The sequence below is a fragment of the Candoia aspera genome, chromosome 7 (assembly GCF_035149785.1).
Source record: "Candoia aspera isolate rCanAsp1 chromosome 7, rCanAsp1.hap2, whole genome shotgun sequence".
NCBI lineage: Eukaryota > Metazoa > Chordata > Lepidosauria > Squamata > Boidae > Candoia > Candoia aspera.
In genome coordinates this window covers 9,806,151-9,829,415 of record NC_086159.1, presented here as the reverse complement: position 1 = coordinate 9,829,415, position 23,265 = coordinate 9,806,151, and positions in this window count along the sequence as shown.

Genomic DNA, 23,265 nt, shown 5'->3' with positions numbered 1-23,265 from the left:
CAAATAACATAAGGGACGTCGAATCCCTCAGCCATATTCTCGCCTGGGACCATTCCTTGGTCAGTTATTTCTCTCCTCCATCTTCCAATTCGGTTTTGCTCTTGCATGCCCTCAGGAGAGTTTGTTCTTGCCATGAAACTCTTCCTAGATTTTAGTCAATGAGTTTGAGGCTCATACCCATCCAGAGGGTGCAGGGGATCCTTCTCTTGTTTTTTATACACATATTAATTTTATTGTTGCTGCTTCCTTTTTGCTTGATTTTTTTCTGTTCTGTTTAATTAAATAAAGGCCAAATTAAATACATATAACATAGTTGTTCATTCCATTTTCCAAATATAACTTGGTATTTAATGCACTAACTTTCAGATCCATTCTGCTCATTACATCATGCAATGAATCTAATCTTGATTACAAATTATTTGGGTTCTCAGCATCATCTGTGTAATATAGTATACATACATTCCCATACCCAACCGATCCATCTCTACAGTCACCACCATCACTTCTTATACAATTATCCATCGATACTTTAAGCAACCAATGGACATCACTTCTTCTCTTTAATTCCTTGCTCAGTGCTGAACCATTTGCCAAGCGTTTCATTTATTCTCGCACATTCTTTCTTTCCACTTTATACCACTCTTACTGTATTTAGCAACCAACTTTCAACTCCAAATTAGGGTCTGGACAGGAAGAAACAGGCTAAAGTAAACCCGAAGCAAAAACAAGTTGCAGTTTGTTCATTAAGGTTCTCTGCTGGCTCTGGTGTGTCTTCAAAGGGGTGGCATTGCCCTTGAAGGAGTAGGTCCATGACTTGGGACTCCTCCTGGACTCTCGACTACTGCTGGATGGATGGGTGAAGCTTGTGGCTGGTGTACCTCCATTCAGAAAGGGCCCTTTATTCCTATGCTTTGTGTTGTTCTCCAACCATATAGCAATCCATAAAAGGACAAGTGATTTCATCCCATAGCCACTAAATTTACTCAAGTCCTTTGATGTAGGACTTTGTTAAAGTTTACTTGAATACCCAGAAATGTAGTGTTGACAGGGTTACCTCCATTCATGTGTCTGTTGACACTCTCAAAATAGCAAAACCAACTAGTCCCAGAATAGTAACTTTACTCACACATTTGGGGCATCATTTTTAAGAATGCTGCCAACATGTTCTGTTTGCCTGGTACAAAGAATAATGTCAGAACAGAGATACTCTAGGAGTAAGTCAGCGCAGAAACACATTATTTTTAAAGGGATATTCTCAGCTGCCACCAGTTTCATACTGGCAGCCCAGCAAGTGAAGTCATAATTCTAATTTCAAATTGGTCATAATCCAAAAATATATGTAGTTTTATCATACAAGAGTAGATTAATGAGACAGACGTTAGGCAGAGTGGAGAAAAAAGATTTCCCTTGATAACGAGACTGGGAAAGCCCTCCCATGAAGTGCTGTTAGCAAGCAGATATACTGTATCATTTAATAGGAAATAATTAACTTGATATTTCCCGGGATGTACTCATTTAGGAAAATGTTTTCCAGAAGACAGAGTTTTTCCATACAGCTTTTGTTCGCTGAAGAACGACACTGGAGTTTTGTCTGCTTGCCTGCTTGCTTTTATAAATTTTATTAAAAGTTTTACATAAAATAAAAACTAACACAAACCACTAAAGAGTAGAAGAAGCAAAGAAAGAAAGAAAAAAGAAAAAGTGCAGAAAGAAAGATTAAAAAGGAATAGAAAGAAGAAGCTTCCAATTTCCTTTGCTGTAAATATAATTACAAAATTATCTCTTACTCTATGGTTACAAAAAAAGAGCTCACTTTTTTCTATTACCCGGGTTATTTTCTAATCAGCAAAACCACAAGTCACGAGTGCATTTTTTTTTCCATTTCATGCAAAAACTCTATAAGGGGTTTCCAGTCAGCCATAAATGTAGATCTTGTTTTTTGTCTAATCAAAGAAGTTATTTTAGCCATCTCAGCAAGTTCCATCATCTTCACCAACCATTTGTCCATTGTGGGTAGTGTAGAACCTTTCCACTTTTGAGCATATAATAGTCGTTCTGCAGTTGCCATATATAAAAACAAAGCTCCATGGCTTTTTTCTAGTTGCCTGTCCAGTAGTCCCAAACAAAAAATCTCTGGTTTCAGTTGTATTTTAACCTTTAAAATCTGAGTTTTGTTTTTGGTGGGGATTTTTTTTAATGCATTACATACACGGCCATAAAGTCCCAGGAATCGATACAAAGTTGGAAGTATAGAAATACCACAAATCAATACATGTGTCTGGTTATTTATTTATTTATATCATTATGTACTGTAATGTTTGCCTACCCCAAACACTCAGACTCACAAGAGGTACTTAAATGAAATCTGATTTATTAGGGAAATTATGGCAGGTACAGAGAAAGCTGAGAATGACTAAAAGCGCGCCAAATACAAACTAAAAACCCTCGGCTCCAAACGTAATCCCTCCCCTCTACCGGCCATAGCAACCACCCCCCTCCCAGGTGCTGGTAACCGTTTTCCACACATCCTGGGAAAGCAACCTTGAACACATGAGATAACCCAAACACATTCCGACCCAGCGGCCAACAGATAACAACTCCCCGAAGAGGAATCTTCCTCCCTCCTGAGATCAAACACGTATCAGGGAAATGACATGCGAAACATTACGATGTACCAAGCACATTGAAACGGTGAACATGACATGTACTAGGTTTACATACCAATTCTGAGTGGCTTACATACCCCATTGCCATAAACAAGTACGCCACCAACATCCATATCATCACAACAATATTTTCAACTCACGGTTTAATGCCAGAGTTCAATAAAATAACTTCAAACAAGCCCCAGATTACAAGAATGAAATAGTTTACAACATTTCTGTCTCTAAGGACTGAATGAAAAAAGGTAAGTTTTAATGGCCGTTCTCAAGCCGAGCAGGGTAGAAGCCATACATCCTTCAGTGAAAATGCTGCTCCAAGAATATGGGTAGCATTTGAAAAGCCCTGTCTCCAAGGACCCCCTTGATGGCATTCTCTGAATGAAGAGACTCTTCTATCTGATCTTATTGGGCCTTATATATTTAAATAAGTATATATAATCGCTCAAGGCACAAAGGACCAGGCTTAAGTTTTCCTACTTTGGACACATTATGCAAAGACCTAGCTTTCTGGAAAAGGCTCTAATGCTGGGAAAGGTGGAAGGAAAGAGAAGAAGAGTGTAAAGTTCTGACTCAGTTGACTCAATAAAATTGTGATTTTATTGCATCCAGATGAAATGCAGATTTCAGATTTATTGGTGATGTGTGCAGATGTTAAGCAAAAAGCCACGATTAAAAAAGTTCTCACACAGCTACCTGATAAAAGACACATGGGCACGTCAAAACTTCCTCCACACTCCCCGCCCCTTATCCCTTAACAGTCCAGCATTCCAATCCTGGCTAGCTGGTACAACCTTGGATTTCTTCTCACTTTCAACAACCTTCTCCCCCACCCAGTCCGGAGCTTGAGATTTGTTGCTTCAATGGCAGAGAACACAATCAACAGATCTAACAACTCTTTGATTGTGGGTTCACCAGCAGCCGGGTGGATGGACTCAGTTATAACGGTGAAGAGTGCACCATTGGAAGAGCTGAAGGATCATGTTAGAGATAGATCATCATGGAGAAAATCTATCTGTGTGGTTGCTAAGTGTCAACAATGACCTGATGGTGCTTTATCAACCAATCAATGAAATAGGGCATGTTCAAATTCAGCCAACTTGCTGTTCAATCATGAAGTTACAGTAGGCTGACCATACGTCCCATTTTGAATGACAAAGTCCCATTTTTTTAACATTTCCAGACCGTCCTGTCATTTTAATATAAATGTCCATTTTGTCCCGTTTTCTTAAAAACCTTACTTAAAAATGTGAAAGTTCCCGTGAACCTGTCAGAATGCAGTCTGACTTTGAGTGGAAGGAGGGGGAGCTCAGCAGAAATGGCAGGAAAAGAGCTGCAGAGCTCAACCCGGTGGGAAACCTAAGAAGAAAAAAACAGGATCAGCTGATAGGCGGTGATCAAAGGGCGAGCCAATTGGCTCCTGCCTTGAAACGGCAGGAAGAAAAGAACATAAAAGCACAGCCTGAGGAGGAACAGCTTGCCGGGGACAACTGTTCACTAGACTCCCCAGCCCAGCCTTGCCTCTCACAAACGAACGAATCCGAAGATTCCCAGCCCGAGAAAACCGGAGACGTTCCTGCCTGCTGATCCAGCCCGTTGCCCAGCCCTGCCCCGTTTTGCCATCCCAATGTCCCATTTTTGTCTCAAGGAAATATGGTCAGCCTAAGTTACAGTGACTTGGGGTCAGTCACTTTCTCACACAGGGTTTTGGCTGTGGGGACAAAATTAGGAGAGGTCCCCATTGCTTTGCATTCCAAGAGGAAATGCTGACTATGTTAAGCTTGTGTCTTATGGGAATGATTATTGCTGGTTCCCTGGATCTAGTAAAGGGTAAAGGTTTCCCTTGACATTAAGTCCAGTCGTGTCTGACTCTAGGGGGCGGTGCTCATCTCCGTTCCAAAGCCGAAGAGCCGGCGTTTGTCCGAAGACACTTCCGTGGTCATGACTATACGGAACGCCATTACCTGCCCACTGAAGCGGTACCTATTAATTTACTCACATTTGCATGTTTTCCAACTGCTAGGTTGGCAGGAGCTGCGACTAGCAATGGGAGCTCACCCCGTCACAGGGATTCGAACCACCAACCTTCTGATCGGCAAGCTCAGCAGCTCAGCGGTTTAACCCGCAGCGCCACCGCATCCTTGGATCTACTTGTGCACTTATCAAGTCAGAGTATCCAGAAAATAATGAAAAGGAGGCTGAGGGCAGATATCAGAAATGGGAGGGACATAGGTTGGGAGAGATTGTGCTAGAATACAAGACACCTGAATATGAAACAATATGAAAACAATATGATTTATTTTCTAGAGGAATGCTCTCTGGTCCTCATTGGCTTGAAGATGAAGAATCATAGGTCCTTTAATCCTTGATTTTCATTCTGTTTTTACCAGAACTAAAGCTACTCTAGCGGACTTAAGCACAAATAACCTAGGGGACTCTAGGGCGGGGCGACCCTGAACCTTGTAGCTTTCCCACAAACACTTTCTGGACTGTGAATCCTCTTATCTCTCTGGAATGTGCTCCCCTCTTCCTGAGAACTAGGGGCAGTGCCAGAATCCACCACATCTCCCCCCACTTCAGGAACACATTCCATCACAGGTATGCTTCCTAGGTCCCATCACGTGACACTGCTTAATGGGTAGGATCTAGACCCAATCCTATAGACCAGGCAGAAACCATGGAAGATAAAGTCCTTTAGGATAACCAGGCGTTATGCCATGATATGATTTATAAGTAATAACCAGCACCTTCAATTGCACCTGTAAGCCTACTGGTCTCCCTCCCTCCCTCCCTCCCTCCCTCCCTCCCTCCCTCCCTCCCTCCTTCCTTCCTTCCTTCCTTCCTTCCTTGAGGCCTGGAGGGCAGTCCTGATGTGAGACCTTTCCCATTTTGTGAGTTGTCTCTTGCCCTAAGTAGATACGCAGAGTTCTTCTTGGCACATGCAGGACCTGCCAGCATGCTGTCCTTTTGTGTGGAGCTGAGCCCCCTGCTTCCCTTTAGCCCTCTGTAATGTCTTTCCCATTGTCCGCATAATCCCTACTTCTTTTCACCCCCCGCCAACATTTAAAATTTAAACCTCCAAGCCTTTCTTCTCAAGTCCTATATCTGATTTGAATAATACTAGTAGCGTTTTGTAATGTTCCCTCCCGGTCTTATGTTTTTCAACGGTGAGTATGTTCTAAAAGCAGGAACAAGCAGCCAGTTATAACTCACGCTGAGTTTTGGTAATTAAATTTCATTGCTTTGGTATTATAATTTTCTTGTTCCTTTTCTTCACATCCTGGTCCAACATGTTTTCAACTGCAAAGGTTAAGCTACTTGCCCATTTGACTCTTTGGTTGCTTTTTATCTTCCTTTTTTAAAACAAAACCAAACCAGCAAACAACAACAAAAAAAGACACAATATTCACCACGGTGCTTTTCATTGAGAGAGAGAGAGAGAGAGAAGTCTGTTTGAAAACTGACAAAGAAGGATGGAGAGGAGGGGAATGTAGTTTGATTCCAGCAACCTTCAGCTCTCTTGAATATACACAATAGCATTTCCTTTTGAGGCCTTTTGAGTGGCCATTTTGTATTTATGCATTTACAGTGTTTCTTTGTGCTGGCCAGATTTGATATAAAGACTTGCAATTTCCATCCTGACTGAGGAGCTTGTAACTCTTAAATAGATGCTTTCCCTCCCACTGCAACCCTCTCCTCATTTTACAAGTTCAAATTCAGGGTAGAGGAGTCGTAGAGAACTTTGCAGGCAAACAGATGTCTTGTCCGTAATAAGGCTCAATCTGGCACATGGTCAGGGGCTTCAACCACAGAGCAGAAGTGGAGAAAGCCATTGTTCCTTAGCCCTGCCTCCTTTTTTGGAGAAAAGGGGGGACAGTGTAATGGCATTGCATGGGGTCAAAAAAACCAAGATTGTGGCCATGGCAGAACAATTGAAGCAACACCCCTTTTGTGCTTGCATACAAAAAGAGCAGGGTTTCAGTCGCAGGGTGGAACTGCCATCTTGCCTTTTTTGACCCCCCCCCCTCTCCATGGATGTACTGGAACAGAATGTGCAAACTTCCCTTCTCAGCACAAGTGTCTGGACAGAGATCGCAAATGCCATAAAAATTGGGACTCCAAAAGTGATTCCTTTTTGTATCTATGATACCTCCCAGACTCTCTGCCCCCTTCCCTGTTTGTTAACAATCCGTTAATAGTCCAAGAGTCAACACTGACTCAAAAATTTAATATATCAAAATATATAAAGTTCCTAAGCCATTCACACAATGCTGTAAACCAAAAAAAAAAAAAAAATGTGGTGATTATCTAACATGCTATGGCCCACCCAAATGCCCATGCTGTGACTTAGCATGATGGTATGAATTATGGAACATGCCAAGACTACAGTGTTTTTTTTTCCCCACAACAGGAGTTAGAAAGTCACTATGGGGTAGTGGTGAATGTGTAGAAATGGCCTTGGGGAGACCCAGGTTGAAATCTCCCCTCAGCCATAAAAAACCCCTGAATGATTTTGGACCAGTCTTTCTCAGCCCATCCCCACTCCCAGGTCTGTTGTGGTTGTTGCTGTGGAGGACCATGGAAAGACAGGGTGTTTTGTATGCTGCTTTGAGCTCCTGAAAGAAAAGTGGGGTCTACATTTAATAATAAAATGAAAGACATGGAATCACAGACTAGTTCATTTTGTGCTGAGCGATTAAGACAATTGGTCTTTGTAGTCCAGAACTGTCGATCATGAACAGCAGAATGCATTTCAGGCTAATATCTAATATTTATTTTCCTGACAGTGACAACTACCTCTTTTACACGACGACATCAGAACTGCTAAGGGCCTTGTGCAACCTGGGTGAATGCCTATGGACTGAACGATGTCCAATCTGTTAAAGATGGATCCTGATAAATAGAAGGCATTGTTGAGAAGTGGGGGAAATTGCCTATTTGAGATAGAGCTGCCCCCCACTCTGTCCTCTCCCCCCCCCCCAAGGAAGGGCTGCAATTTGTGGACAGTCCTGGAATCATAACTGACATTGGAGCTCCAGCTGACCTCGGTAGCTAGAAAGCAGCTCATTTTCCTAAAGAAGCCGTTGCCTTCAATTCTTAGGAAGGCAGTCTTAAATATGGTCTTGATGATGAATACCTTGATGTGGATTCCTTGGTGCTCTCTGAGCCTTGTTGTTTTCTTGAAAACATTTCATTGCCAGACTAGGCAACATCTTCAGTGCCACTGAAGATGTTGCCTAGTCTGGAAATGAAACGTCTGCAAGAAAACAACAAGGCTCAGAGAGCACCAAGGACTCCACAGTTCAGCCCTGAGCTACAAATATTCGCTTCGATTGGTAGCTTGATATATTGTAGTCCGAGAGAGTATTACCTGGCCAAAGTTTACCTAGTCTCTGAAAATGGAGGCACTTGAGAAAGAAATGAGAAAGAGGCATGTCTTCACATTCTAGGCAAGTTTACACTGGGGGAAAGTCATCCTGGTTGAGTCCTCATAGTCTCCCTTGAATTGAACTTGACTCCTCATGACTGCATGGAAATGTCCATGCAGGTTTCTTGGCAACAATGTAGCGATGGTTTGTCACTGCCTTTTTCCAGATTTTTGACCTGTCCAGTCTAACCTACAATTCTGGGCTTTCCTTGCAGTCTCCCATCCATATATACTAAATCTGACTCCACTTAGCTTTTCCCAGATCAGCCGGGTTGGCTAGGAGTTGCCATTTTACATCATACAGTCAGGATTTAACAGAATTAAGCCCAAACTCAGTTCATAATTGGAATGGAAGTAAAGGTACCACACTATTCTAAGTTGGTCAGATCTCACCTAATGCCCTGTCCAGTTTTCTTTCTTAAAAAATGGACCAGGTCCATGAGAGGGCAACACAAAAGGGTTTGGAGTTCTATGGAAGAAAATAAAATGAGCTGATTAATTCAGCCTGAAATACCCTATTTGAATATTTGAAGGGATTTCATATAGATTATAGGGCATATCTGTTCCATTGTACTCCAAAGGATAAGATCTCAGGAAGTATGTTCCAATTATCAACTAAACATTGAAAAGAACTTTCTAATGGTGTGAGCAGCTCAAACATATTGCCGCAGAAGATGATGGATTTGCCTAGCTCAGATGTTCATAAACAGAGACTGGATGGTATCCTAATGTCATGTTACCCATTTCAATGTTCTGTTAACATTGTAACATTTCACATGTCATCTTCTTTTCCGTGTTCCTTCGCCCATCCAGGCTTTTTCCATTCCTCCGCCCTCTGTTGTTTTGAGGGTTTGGAATGTATGTTTGGGTTTGCGCTCCTGCTCAAGGTTACTTTCCCAGGCGCGTCTAACGGTTCCTAGCACCTGGGAGGGGGTGCGCACTGATGAGGGATTGGGGCGGAACTTGCTCACAGGCAATGCTTTTAAGTTTGTATTTGGCGCGCTTTTGCTCATTCTCAGCTTTCTCTGTATTTGCATACTATTCCTTTAATAAATCAGTTATCTTTAAGCCCGAGCTTGTGAGACTGAGTATTTGGGATTAGGCAACCATTACACCTAAAAAGACTCCTGTAACAAGGATCCTGGCAGATCAGTCCTCTCCAAGGTGATGTTCTTCAGCTGGGTAGGCTCGCAAGGTCAGTAATGCATAGTGAACACATCTAGAAGGCATCAGGTTAGAACAAGCTATCCTAGATTGTTCTTTGTGGTTTTCTCCAACTCTGTGTTTGTAGCTACAAAAATTATGTCAACAGGAGCAGAAGCTCTATCACTGTCATGAGTGAGGATGGCGAGCAGGGGGCTCCCATCCAGACTGTTAAGCGCATGCGTAGCACTGAGGAATTGGTCAGCCATTCAAGGAGACACAGATCGGGACCGCCTTAACCTTTGGGGTTTATATGTCTGGGTTTTTCCCACGCTTCTTCAGTTTGTTAGGATTCTCTGTTATGTACTAGCAATAAACATTAGAGACCAGTTCCTTGTCTCAGCGTGTTTCCTGGCGGTTAGGACAATCACCTCTAATGTGCTAATATCTGCTTCCACCACTATCATGCATGCGCCAGCAGAATAAATCACTTATAAAGGTGCTCCTGCTTCAAAAGCTTATGGAGCAGAGGGCCCAAATAACTTCCCTTAGATCCAGCAAATGCACAACTGTCTTCACAGATCTAATAGCTTAATAGGCTCAAAGCAGTTTCTTATGGAATTGGCCACTGAGCTACTTGAAATTCTGAACTTGTGCCGCACCGAAACTATCAATGTTCCAACCATGAGGTTTAATTCTTTGGGAAGAACAAGAAAAACAGGAATCTTAAAATGGTTTAACACCTGACATTCTCTCTTGCAAAAATCACCCAAAAGCTTAAGGAGACAATATGGTATCTCTAACAATTAATCAAAGTTGGACAATTCCTAATGCATAGACATGTCCCCCAATGGACTTTTGTGCCCTTTAGTGACCCCAAGATCTTATTGCTGAAATTGGATGGTAAAACAACCTCCCACCACCAAGGAGCAAAAAAAAAAAAGCTGAAAAAAATAAACCCTCCCCTTCTAGTGATGTCAGTGTTCAGGACAGACCCCTTGCAATCATCAGAGACCCTCCTATTTAATGTTTCCAGAGGAAACTACCTCCTTTCCATCATAAAGACAATATAGAACCTGCATTTTATTTGTATGTTTGTTTGTTTATGTGCAGCATTTCTATACTGCTGACTCCAAAAGGACTCCCAGCAGAAAAACTGAATATAAAACCCGTTCCAACCTCCCCAGAGACTCTCTAGGGCAATGTTTCTCAACCTTGGCAGCTTGAAGAGGGGTGGACTTCAACTCCCAGAATCCCCCAGCCAGCCACGCTGAGACCAAGAGCATGCACTGAGTGCAACAACAACAATATAAAGAATATCAAAGTCAGTCAACAACCAAATCAAAGCAGGGGTTTTTTTTGCATTTCTAATTACTGATTTAGATCACAAATGTTCAAAATGCAATAATAATAAGCAGTATATCACATCAAGACAAACCAAACCCACAAAAACTAAAGACAGCTGTGCCATAGTCTACCTTCCATGCAAGAGGCAGTCAAGTGCAGGTACTCCTCATCTAGTGACCACAAATGGGACCAGCAACTTGGTCATTAAGCGAAGTGGTCACTAAGTGAAACTGCAACTGTGCTTATGATCTTACTTCAGCTTTCCTTTGCTTTACAGGCCTGCGAAGGTCGTAAATGCGAGGATTGGTCGTAAAGGTACTTTTTCATCACTGTCATAACTGTGAACAGTTGTTGAACAAGTCAGTCACTAAATGAGGACTACCTGTAATGGCATGAAGAAATCAGTTGGGCCTCCATCCTTTCTTTTTTATGCTGGCCAGTGCATCCTTGTACATGTATATGTTGTGCAGCCTCAAAGTCAGTGCATCAGTTGGAGATCTGAATTCAGCTAGAGCCCCTGTTAGACAATATGCTCCTTAGCATATGCAGAATGTTCATTAATGAGTAATGAAGTAGCATTAATGAGAGTTAAATGTGCATAATATAATTGTCTTGAGTGGAGAGCATGGGTTTAGCTCCAGCTATTAGGGAATACTACCGACATTCATTGTCTTTGAAGTACAAGCTGGATTTATTACTATCTGAAGGTACAAAAGCCTCACTTCTTTCTGCACTACATTGGGAAGAGAGGGAAGCACAGGAGAAAGAGAGAAACAGGAAGCTCCCTTTATCTGTAATGGCCTGTGAGAATAACCCTGAGGGACAAGAGGGAGAGCCACAGCCAAGGCAACGGCCAGATAAGAGAATCTGAGTCCAGGACAGAAATGTAATTTGAGAAAGTGTCTCAGACTTGACCCTTCCTACTTTTCTTTAGGATAAAGGCAGGGATGGGGGAGGCACATTCAGACTTGCAAGATTCTGAATATACCTATAATTAATTAATTAATTATATATATATATATATATATATATATATATATAAACCCTATAATAAAGTAGCATTAGCATTCATAACTTTGGTTTCCTTGACTGGTCTGCCTTAAAGGGTATTACCTCTTCAACCCAGATTCAGACACAGGGACAACCTGTGATGTCCCCTCCACTCATCTACCCCCCACCATTTGTACCAGCTCAGCAAGCGGATGCCATCTACAACAGCATCTTGGACAACCAGACAGATCAGCGCCAGTGGCCCACCAGCAACATCCTTGCCCATGCACAAGTGAGGGACATGGCAATGAGCTTGTATATAATCACTCAAATGTTTTTCTTTTGTGCCTTTTCATTTGCAAATCTACTAATTATCTTTTGAATACTTTTTTGGAATTTTTTAGAATATCCAGGTTTCTGGCATGGCCATGCTCACCTGAGAGCATTAACGGCTGCTTAGGTACTCTTGTGACATATTGATTTGCAAGTAGATTTTTGTCTGTCTGTTTTTGTTTTTATATAAGTTTAAGTTCAGAGAATCACCTCCATGCCTCTGACACTGGAAGGTAAAGGTCCAAAAAAATCAGGCATGCAGTGCAGATTTCAATAACACTGGATCATAGAGCAAGGGATTTATCGTAACTTCTGCAACTTCCATGATTACTGTTTTAATTGAACAAGTTCAGATTTCAGTAGTGAGCTGGATGAGAACAATTGCCCAGGAAATGTGTCCAACAAGACCCAAGGTTCTCTAACTGCAAACAACTCATCAGTTGCCGATAACAGTGTAGATGGCTACAGGGCATCATGTGTAGCCAACAACTATATGGAGGCCTGTGACTCTTGTTTTATCTGAAATATTGCTATGTTCAGGGTTAAAAAGAACACTTCAAGCCCAAATTAGTCCTCAGCAGATGTTGGTCTTTGCTCTTCACAAAGGTCATCATGAAACTCCTTTGCCTGTGATACACAAGTCTTGAAATTCCTGAAATATATCCTGGGATAATACAATACTGTATTATCCATGTATGTCTTCTGGTATCAAGCAACTCATTAAAAGAGGTCAGGACATATAGTAGATATATTTACAGACATACATACATCAATAAATAAGCCATGATTCATTACAGTCATCCATAGCTGATCTATATTAATCAATTCTGCAGACCACTGAATAGTTGGAGCCATATATTTTGTCTTTCCAGTGCTGAATTGTAAAATCTTTTGACCATAAGTTCATTTTCTTTGTCCAGATGTCAACTCTCATGTGATTGAGACAAACTTTAAAAGAATGTAAACATCTGAAAATATGAAATCTCAAAGTTGAGTTAATGCATGCAATTGCTTCTTACCGAAACAGAACAATATATTTAAATAAAGCATTAATTTCGCTGCCTCTCCAACAACATAAATGCAGTGAAATCATTTCTAAAATATTATTTCTTGCTGAAAGGGATCTAATCTAAAAATCTATATTTTTGAATTTTGTTTAGGTTTTTTTTTCTTCTTTTATAATGTTGTGTACTCTCTTCTTTGTTTTTTGTATTTAGATGATGCTGATGCTGATGGCAGTTCCAACATTTCTGTGAAGAGGGTTATCAAAAGATACAGACTTTTCCATTTGAGATTTCAGAGCTCTAGCTTCTGATTTAGCCATTCTTCCCAGGAGAAATGATCTCAGTCAGCCCCTTGTGGACTACAAATTTCATCACCTCAACTAGCCTTACTAATGGTTGGAGGTGATAGACGTTGTAGTCCAACACAACTTAAAATCTCAGTTTGGGGAAGTCTGATATAGGTGGACTTTATTTTTCAGACATTGGGAGGTGGAAGAAGGGGAAAGACCAACACAGCATCACAACCATTTGTATAGGTTGTAGAACAATAATTCTCTGCCAAATGAGTAGAAGAGGCCAATAAGTAAAGAGAAAAGTTAATTCAGTGATGGTCATTGGATCTGTCCCATAGGAGCAGACCTCAGCACTGGGAGGGCTACAATGCTTATCAAAATGCATAGCACAATGTGTCTATTCCTTATTGAGTTAATATATACTTTTGACTTATATGGTTAAACTTTACGAATATTTTCACATACACAGACACATTGTTCCCTTTATGGCCTTTTAAAATGCTGATTAGTCACTTTTCCACCCTAGAATATCCTGACAAGTGTAACTATGACTTTCTCACACATGACCAGTTTGTTTAGAGTTAATAGATAAGGACCCTTATTGATACCTACTTATATCTGTGTGATGTTCACTAAATAGTACTGAGACGAATCTTTCCATATATTGTGTGTGTGTGTGCGAGAAAGAAAGAGAGAGAGAGAGAGAGAGGTTGCTTTAGCATTAATAGAGCTATCCAGAAACAGATGGTTTTAATTACTTTCTTACAGATATATTGTTATGGGACTATGAATTGAGCCAACTTTGAGACAATGCTAAATTGTAGAAACATACTGTACATTCTAATTAATGTGCACTTTAAACAAATCATAGCAACTTAGCAATGTAAAGCCTAGGTTTCCAAAAATAGATGAAGACCGAAATTGTTTCAGTTGTACTGTTACACAGAGAGATGGGAACCCACCAATCTGCTTAAATGCTTGGCATGAGCATGGGTGCAAATGAGATCATTGTGTAATCATTAAGGAGAGGTTCCAAGCGAGAGAGTCTTGAGGGACTATTGGGTTCCTCCCTGCTCCTAAAATGTCTGAAACATACAACGGGTTATAGATATATCAGTCTGAGTGGCAACGGGGTGGAATCACTGGACATAGTATTTCCCTTCAAGTAGGAAGGAGACAGTTATCAGCACTAGAGTTGGCCTCTTAAAAATTATACCTAAAGTTCTACAATCAATAGAAACAGCTCTAATGAGGCTACACTGGACATGTTTCTTCTAAGATTTCCTTTTCACATTCCCCCTCTGCCAGACGCATATAATTTCCTGTATGAATATCCTACCTTTGCTCCATAATGGAATACAAGTCAGTGGTGATCTAGTCAGGCCCCATTGATCTAACTCACGCTTGCACCTTTTCATCAGATTTGTTACCCCAGTTGTCTCAAGCCCACATTTAAGCCTTGCTTCGTTGGCCACCAATGGGCAAGAGAGACTGCTGTTGAAATTCTTTCCAATCTCTTACAGCATCATGAGAGTGCTCTGTTTTTCCTTCTGTGCAATGAAGTAACGTGCCACTGTGTGTTTCTGTTCTCCCTTCATGTTGCATCAGAGGAAATGGGTTCCTTGGGAAACCCAGGGCAGACTGCGTATCATCTGTTCTGGGTCATATGACCCCAAAAGAGGAGGGAGGCAGGATAGAATGGAGGAATCAGCAATTTCTCATGCTTCTCCCTTGGTGATGCACTGGGGGAACTGAGAGGAATCCTTTTCTCTACAGCCTCTAGTTCAGTGTTTCTCAACCTTGGCTGCTTTAAGCGGTGTGGACTTCAACTCCCAGAATTCCCCAGCCAGCACAGGCTGGCTGGGGAATTCTGGGAGTTGAAGTCCACACCGCTTAAAGCAGCCAAGGTTGAGAAACACTGCTTTAGTTGGATCTGGCCTATTTTTGAACTCAATCTTTCTTTTGCAGGTTTCCCTACCCCACATCAAACTTGGTACCACTCGGTTCAGTTTTCAGAGGGTTATCTTGCTGAGGAGCAGACAGCCACAGTCCCAAATCATTTTACATCATTTCTTTCCAACATTTCATCAGTTCCTAAAGAAAAGTCCCCTGCAAGCATTCAAATTAGACCTCTGGCTATTGATATTTACAACTGCCCAGACCTGGGAAAGGTATAAAAGGACAGCTTTTGTGGATTTTTTTTCTGAAATCAGGAAAAAAGTGAAATGGTGATTTGTGGATTTGCTGATTGAAAAAGGAGTTGGATATGGGACAGAAAGGATCTCTGTAATGTAATCTGAATGAGGGAGGAGGAATAATAACTTTGTTAACTGCTGCAAAGAAGATTGGAAGTCGCTTCTTTAATTATCTTTTTCTTTTTTCTTTCTTCAACTGTACTGCTTTCTTCACTTTTTATTAGGCTGACCATATGTCCCGTTTTGAACGGGACAGTCCCGTTTTTTTAACATTTCCCGACCATCCTGTCGGTTTAATATATATGTCAATGTTGTCCCATTTTTTAAAAATGTTGGAGCCATTATTGGGAAAAGGGGAAAAAATTGAAATTGAAATTGAAAAGGAGGCTGACTTGGCAGCAGTTCTCAATCCGGCGGGAAACCTAGAGCGGAACCGCAGGAACAGCTGATCGGCAGTGAGCAAGAGGGAGAGTCGCTGCCGCCAATCAGGGCAGTGGAAGATGGTCGGAAAAGCGCGCCCAGCAGGAAAGAAGCCGATTGGCTCTCAGGCCAAAACGGCGGGAAGAAAATAAAATAAAAGGGCGCGCCAGAGAGGAACAAGTTGTTGGGGACAACCCTTCGCTAGACTCCTCCGTTCCTGTTCTTCTGCCCCAGCTCGCCACCGCCTTCAGCCCTCCTGTGCTTCTACAGCCTGCTGCTGCCTCCATTCCTGTCCTCCCGTCCCAGCTTGCCGCTGCCCTCAGCCCTCCTGCCACCTCTCCGCTCAATGCCACCCCTGCACCAGCCTCTCCAGACGCAACCACTGCCGCACTTCCCCCTCCTGCACCTTCCCAGCTTACTGTTGATAACTTTTTTTATTGTCTTTTTCGTGAACACGGAATATTACATAAGTTTAACCCTGTCCCGTTTTGCCATCCCAATGTCCTGTTTTTGTCTCAAGGAAATATGGTCAGCCTATTTTTTATCTTTTTCTTTCCTTAACTTTTCTTTATATATTTTCATGTTTATCTTCTTCCTATCTAAAATATTTCAATAAGAATTACTTTAAAAGGAAAGAAGCACCCATTTTGGGAAGGGTGGCCCCACCACCCGCCCCACCCATTTTGCCTCTGGCTCCACCCCCTCCCTGTAGCCCCACCCCTCCTTAGCCTGTTGCCCTCCCTGAGAATGTGGCTTTGATTGAGGGATAAATCAAGTTGGCCCCTCCCTGCCATACCGTTCCACAGGAAGGACCCCTTGGCGTGAGATAGGAAGGAAGCAGTTAAAAGATTGTAAAAAAAGCAAAATGCAGCAAGCTGTATACAATTAACTGCAATTCAAATATACACCTTGTTCCAATCCAAGCCATTTATCAGATAAAAATAGTCTGCTACAAGAATGTCATGATTAATGAGGTGAGACTCCAGCTAATTACTGTTTCCTCCAGAAGTAATTAGGTTGGCATTGCTAATCAAGATGAATGAACACTCTGACCTGCTTTTTTAAATGTGAAACTATGAGCTGCTGCCACAGTAACACCATTTAGTTGAGGCAACAAGAGTCTTTATTAGGCTTGTACTTTGATTAAATTATTGTGTTACACTTGGCTTTGCACACGCGAACAGATGAATACGGTGATGTTCAAAGGGTTTGTCACCCTTAATTAAAGCCTGAAAAGGTTCATTTGACTCTAGGGGCAATGCACACAACAGCTCCCAATTGATAGCTTTTAAGTAAGGGAGAACCGGCAAAGTCACGGAGTTTGCCAATCTGCAAGAGACGTCCCCTCCGCTCACCATAATTTTTCAGGCAAAGTGCAAGGAAACTTACCTCTGAATTTCCTTCTCTGAGATGGTTGTTCAGTCATGTTCCTTTTCCACCCTGCTCCAGCTCCAGATTGATCAAACAGGAACCTTATTGTAACATGGTCTTGTCAACTTACATGGGAAAACAAGTCAGAAAGTGATACAAAATGGAAATGAAGGGTTCATTGCTGTCTTTTTTTTTTTTACTGCCACCTAACTTTCTGGGATGTGCTGGTGCTGCGGGTTAAACCACTGAGCTGCCGAGCTTGCTAACCGGAAGGTCGGCGGTTCGAATCCGTGTGATCGGGTGAGCTCCCGTTGCTAGTCCCAGCTCCTGCCAACCTAGCAGTTCGAAAACATGCAAATGTGAGTAGATTAATAGGTACCGCTTCGGCGGGCAGGTAACGGTGTTCCGTTTAGTCATGCCGGCCACATGACCATGGAAGTGTCTTCGGACAAACGCCAGCTCTTCGGCTTTGGAACGGAGATGAGCACCGCCCCCTAGAGTCGGACACGACTGGACTTAATGTCAAGGGAAACCTTTACCTTTACCTTAACTTTCTAGCATTTAAATATAAATGACATATCAGCTAATTCTTCATCAGTGAATAAGGAAGGGCTGAAATGTGGGTTCTTCTTTTTCTCCCTTCTCTAGCTTACCTGTTCTTACTTTCTTAAGGTCATCATGGGGCATCCTCTCATTCCCCAAAGCTTTGGATGCACATTATTTTATTTTTTCCTGGATTCCCAAGAACGTGGACAAAAAAAAAAGGATGAATGCTGCATGGTGGTTTCCTAACCTGCTGCTGTCCAGATTAGATGTGTTTTGAGGCTCAGAATTCCTTGGCTGCCTTTGGGGTTGAAGCCTGAAGGCAAGAAAGTGGCTGTGTGAATGGAAGGAGAGCCACGAGGTTGAGTTGCTGAGTTAATTAAAATATGGCTGCCCTGGTATAAAACCAGAATAGCCACTGGCAATTTACTAGGGGGTATCTAACTTACATCAAGTGGCAGCACCAAACCAATCTTGGTTGATCCTCAACAGCTAAGCCAGAGAGGACCTGATTAGTATTTGGATAGGAGACTACCAAGTTACATCAGTTATAGATTACACTGAGAAAACAAAAAAGAAAAAAATCTCCAAAGAAGACAATGGTAAACTATTTCCATATTGTTGCCAAGAAAACTGTTTGTTTATTAGCTTGCTTGCTTATTATGACTTCTATGCCACTCAGTTCCAAATGATTCTGAGCAGCATACCTCATGCAGCAAAACACATTACAATAAATACATAATAATCAAAACAACAACATCCCCTAGTGGTGCCACTCAATGGGGATAGCCATGTCTTCCAGGCTCTTCTGAAGCTCATGAAGGAGAGGGCAGTCTAGATGCCCACAGAATGCAGCCATCACTGAGATGGCTTGATTATGGGGATCCAGCAGATGGCATTTCCTCATGATGGGAACTTTAAGTGTCTTTGCTCCCAGCTCTTACTCACCAGGCAGACTCAGCCTGAGGTTTTGAAGGTAACCAGGCCCTGAACCATGTAGAGCTTTAAAGAAGACCATCAGCACCTTGAGTTACACCCAGAAGCATCCTGGAAACCAATGCAGCTCCCGGAATAGTAGTGTCACATGGACAACGGTAGGTACACCCATAACTACTCATTTATCCATGAAGTCATAAGAAATGAGTGCAGAGGTTATAGAAGGGGAACAAAGAAAGGAACAAATAAGACCTCAAGAAAAGAGTAAATGAAATTCTGAATTCTTCCCTATGTATGGAGAACCCTACCACACATCCCCGTACATTCATACACCAATGCCTGTAATCCAGCATTTGCGGGCAACAAAATTCTTCGCTGCTTTGTAATAACTGGAAAACAGGGCATTTTCCTCTTGTGCCCCTCTGTGTCAGAAAAAATTGCTTTCCAGCACATTTCCCCAGCTTTCTGTAAGAAAGATCATCAGCGTGTTAACCCTCCATTGGCAGCGGCTTGCCAAGGCAACATGTGGCAAAGCTGTTTGGGAGGATCCTTGCTAGAGACTTTTATCCTAGAATCATCCAACTATCACTATGAGAAAATAGCTATAATGAAGCCAGGCTTTATGTCAGTCAGGCACACCATTCAGGACCACAAGAAAGCAAATGACTGCACTTAAAAAAAACAGACAGAGCTTCAATTGCACTGCCACAGCTGCCATCTTGCCTTTTTTGGACCATACCCTGTAGACACCCCTGAGGATCTGCTACTCTTTTACAAGGCAGTCTTACAGATGCTGCTGATAAGGAGAGTAACAGGATATCCTCAAGGAGATATTACAGTTATGAAACTCCCTTCCCACTGAATCATGCCTGCCCCACAAAACAAGCATTCAGGGAGGCCTTTAAACTACCCTTCTCTACTTTGCCTTTCCAGATAACTTTCTATGATTCTGAACAATTAACTGTGACTTTTAACAGTAGTTCTTAGATCTACAGTATAAGAAATTTATCTCAGAGTCACCCAGACCAATCTGATGTATCAGTGGCTTGGTGTGCAATTCAGTTGTAGGACATCATCTTGAAAGGCAGTCCATAAATACATTAAATAATAAATGGGTAAATAATAAGAGAGTCCCAACACTCAGTGGAATTTATTCTCTGATAAACAGGCTACTGCAGATGTAGATGTGATTTCCACTTTAATTATAAAGTTAAATATGACAGTATATGCTCTTATTTTTAATACTTTGAAGACGGGGGGGGGATATATAACCCCAATCACATAGAGCCTGCAAAAACCTTAGTTCACATCACCAATGACAATTGCCACTGGATTGTGTTTTTAATGTGACAGAAGGCAAAAATATTAAAAACATATGGAATAATATTAACCCTCTTTAATCAAATTGTTTAATTTTTCCCAGCCTTCTTCAGCTTCCATTCAAAAGACAAGAACAGCCCTCGATCTTTATAGAGTTGTGTGCCATTTAGAGAAGCTGCATTTTGCCCTCCAAAGTAGCAGTTGTCTCACCTTATTCATTTGACTTGATTTTGCTAATTACGTTTAGAGTTAGACAGAGAGACATTTGAACACTATGATGCTTTTCAAGGTATGATGACTTGCCTGTGATATATAGTAAATTCCTTGTTTTTTTCTTGATGCCTTAATTGCTTGCAGAGACATGCTAAATACAGACATCATGCCAAAGACAGAGTCAGGACCAAATCACAGCTGGATGTCTAAATGAATAAGCAAAATCTGGCTAATATCATTGTCCGTGTGCTTTCACTTTTCATTAACTCAGCATCGTCCACTTTACCCCTAAGACATAGTGATCTAATTGCAGGATAGCTGAAAAGGGTTGTGGGATAGAAAGTCATTTTCCCCCCAACAGTGAATAAAATATGGCAGCACGTAAACATAATCAGTCTAAAAGAGGGCGATGAAGTTCAGTGAGATCTTAACTCTGTGTGAACTGTGGAGTCCTTGGTGCTCTCTGAGCCTGGTTGTTTTCTTGCAGACGTTTCACTGCCAGACTAGGCAACATCTTCAGTGTGAAGAGGGAGTGGGCCTTGCTCTCAGTTTAAATGCCATGGTTTGTCCAGCTTGTGTTGGTGGGGGTGTTGTTCTCTCCTTGGGAGTTCCTTGATTGGGCTGTTGTTTGCTGTTGGGTTGATTGCCTGAGTTGATAGTTCCTTGATTAGGGTGTATTGTGCTGTTTGATGGTTCATCTGGTGTTAATCCTAGTGTTGATTTTTGTGTATCTAGGTGTTGATTGCTGGCAAGGGAGTGTACTGGTCTTTTGGTTTTTCTATTGTCTCTTTTGAATGGTCTGTAAATGTTGTTTACCTCTATGTGTCTGCTGATGGCTGCTTTCTCTGAGTGCCAGGCTTCCAGGAATTCTCTGGCGTTTTTGGATTTGACTTGGTTCAGGATGCTCACCATTTCCCAGTTGAAACTATGGTTGAGTCTGTCCATGTGTTGTGAGATTAAGGAGTTCTCATTGTGTCTTCTGACTGCTAGTTGGTGTTCGTGGGTGCGCTCTGCTAGTCTTCTGCCTGCCTGTCCTACATAGTGGCTGTTACAGTCTTTGCATTGTATGTTGCAGCAAACAACAGCAGCAAACAACAGCCCAATCAAAGAACTCCCAAGGAGAGAACAACACCCCCACCAACACAAGCCGGGCAAGCCACGGTATATAAACTGAGAGCACGGCCCCCTCACTCTTTGCACTGAAGATGTTGCCTAGTCTGGCAGTGAAACATCTACAAGAAAACAACCAGGCTCAGAGAGCACCAAGGACTCCACAGTTCAACCCTGAGCTACAAATATTTGCTTCTCTGTGAATTATTTTGCAATGGGCAAGCACTCTTAGTGTCATTGCAGGGAGAATTGGATCAGGACTAGATTTAGGGGCAATACCCATCATTGAGAGGGTTGGCCCAAAGTGTTTTATTGCCCAAGGCAAACTCCACCAAACTCTCATTACATTTTCACTTGAATCTTGCTTATATCTGAAAATGAGACAGCAAAAGGCCAAGGGATGCAGGACAGGCTGCATCGTCCACAGCTGTATCTTCTAAAATCTCTCACTCGGCATCTCTAGCCTGAAGCAACTGTCTCACACTGCCTAATGGCTCCCTTTGGTTTTGCCTTACTAGTTCTGAGGGGCACCAGCTGCCCATGGCATTGCCGATCTCAAAGCAGCTCTCCGTGTCCAAAACCTTCTGGAAATGCTTATAGATCTTGGAAGCCAACATTCTGGAAGAGCCTTAACCTTGAAGAGATCTGAGACGGTCATGATGCAAACATATCTGCCTTTTTACCAAATAAATAAATAAATAGGAACATGGGAAGTGGGAAGTGGGAAGCAGCAGGAGGCACAAACATGTCAATCAATGTGTGATAAGAATAGAAATGTCATCAAGTAGAAAATCTTATTTTTACTTTCTGCAGTTGAGCAAAAAGAAATATCAAGCAGGTGCAAGAGGAGGAGGAGGAGGAAGAAGAACGAGTTTCAACCTCTGATTAAAATACTGAATAGATTGTGCCTGACCCTGTCACTATGATGTGGTAAAATAAGGCTGGCACCCTGAGACTGTATCTTTGAAATTCAGTAGCAAAGTGGCTGCTTTGAGTTTAGGGATGGTTTTAAGAGTGGGAATGGGGATAGTTTGCCTCCAAAAGCTCTTAAGCTCCCATTAAAATCTGCCAAAAAAGGAAAAAAAACTGGAGCCCAAAGTGGAATTTTCAGGGATTCTCTAAACAATAGTTTGAGGTAAACCAGAGGCATGACAGAAGATGGTATTTAGGAATGAAGAACAGTCACCAAAAATCTGGGCTAAGAAAATCACAAGCAGAGTCATCCAGAGAGGGGTGTTAGCACCAGATGATGGTGGATGTGGCATCACAACTGAAGCCCCCCTTCTTTAATATGCATGTACAAAAGGGGAGGGGCTTCAATCATAAATGCCATGCCTATTATTTTTCAAATTTTGATCCCCCCTGCAGATGTCCCTAGTCACAAGTCAGTGTTGAAGGGAAGCAATGGCTTCAAAAATTCTCAAGGGCTCAGGAAAAAAAAAAAAACATTGCTTAAGCCAAGTTGCCCAAAATGGTAGTCCTCGTCTAGTTCCTCCTATCCAGGAGGACCAGATGGCCAGTTGGAATGGACAAGAATTCCCCAAAGTTCATAAGTTCTCCATTTTGTCATAGTATGTGAGAAACACCTTGAGAAACAGGGCGAGGAGATCCCACCTAGGGAGCAGTCAGATAAGAGATGGCTTAGCCCTCAGCTGCATAATGAGTGGAGTAAGAGGCTCAGGAGGGACCCTCCCTAGCTTCCCAGGCTGTAAAGGAGATGGTGGGAGAATTGTACTTTCAGACCTGAAGGGTTCCGTTAATGAAGCTTTACAATAAAGTAGAATTAGCTCATCTGATAGTGTTTCCCATCTGGTCTACCTGGGAAGGCTGGCAATATGGGGCAGCCGAAAGCTATTTGAGCTCCTCCCTATTAATTGTATCTGATTAAAGTTTTTCTTTTTTTTAAGGGGAGAAAACAATGGGAGTAGCTATCCTGGACCACCACCCTCCATAGCACAG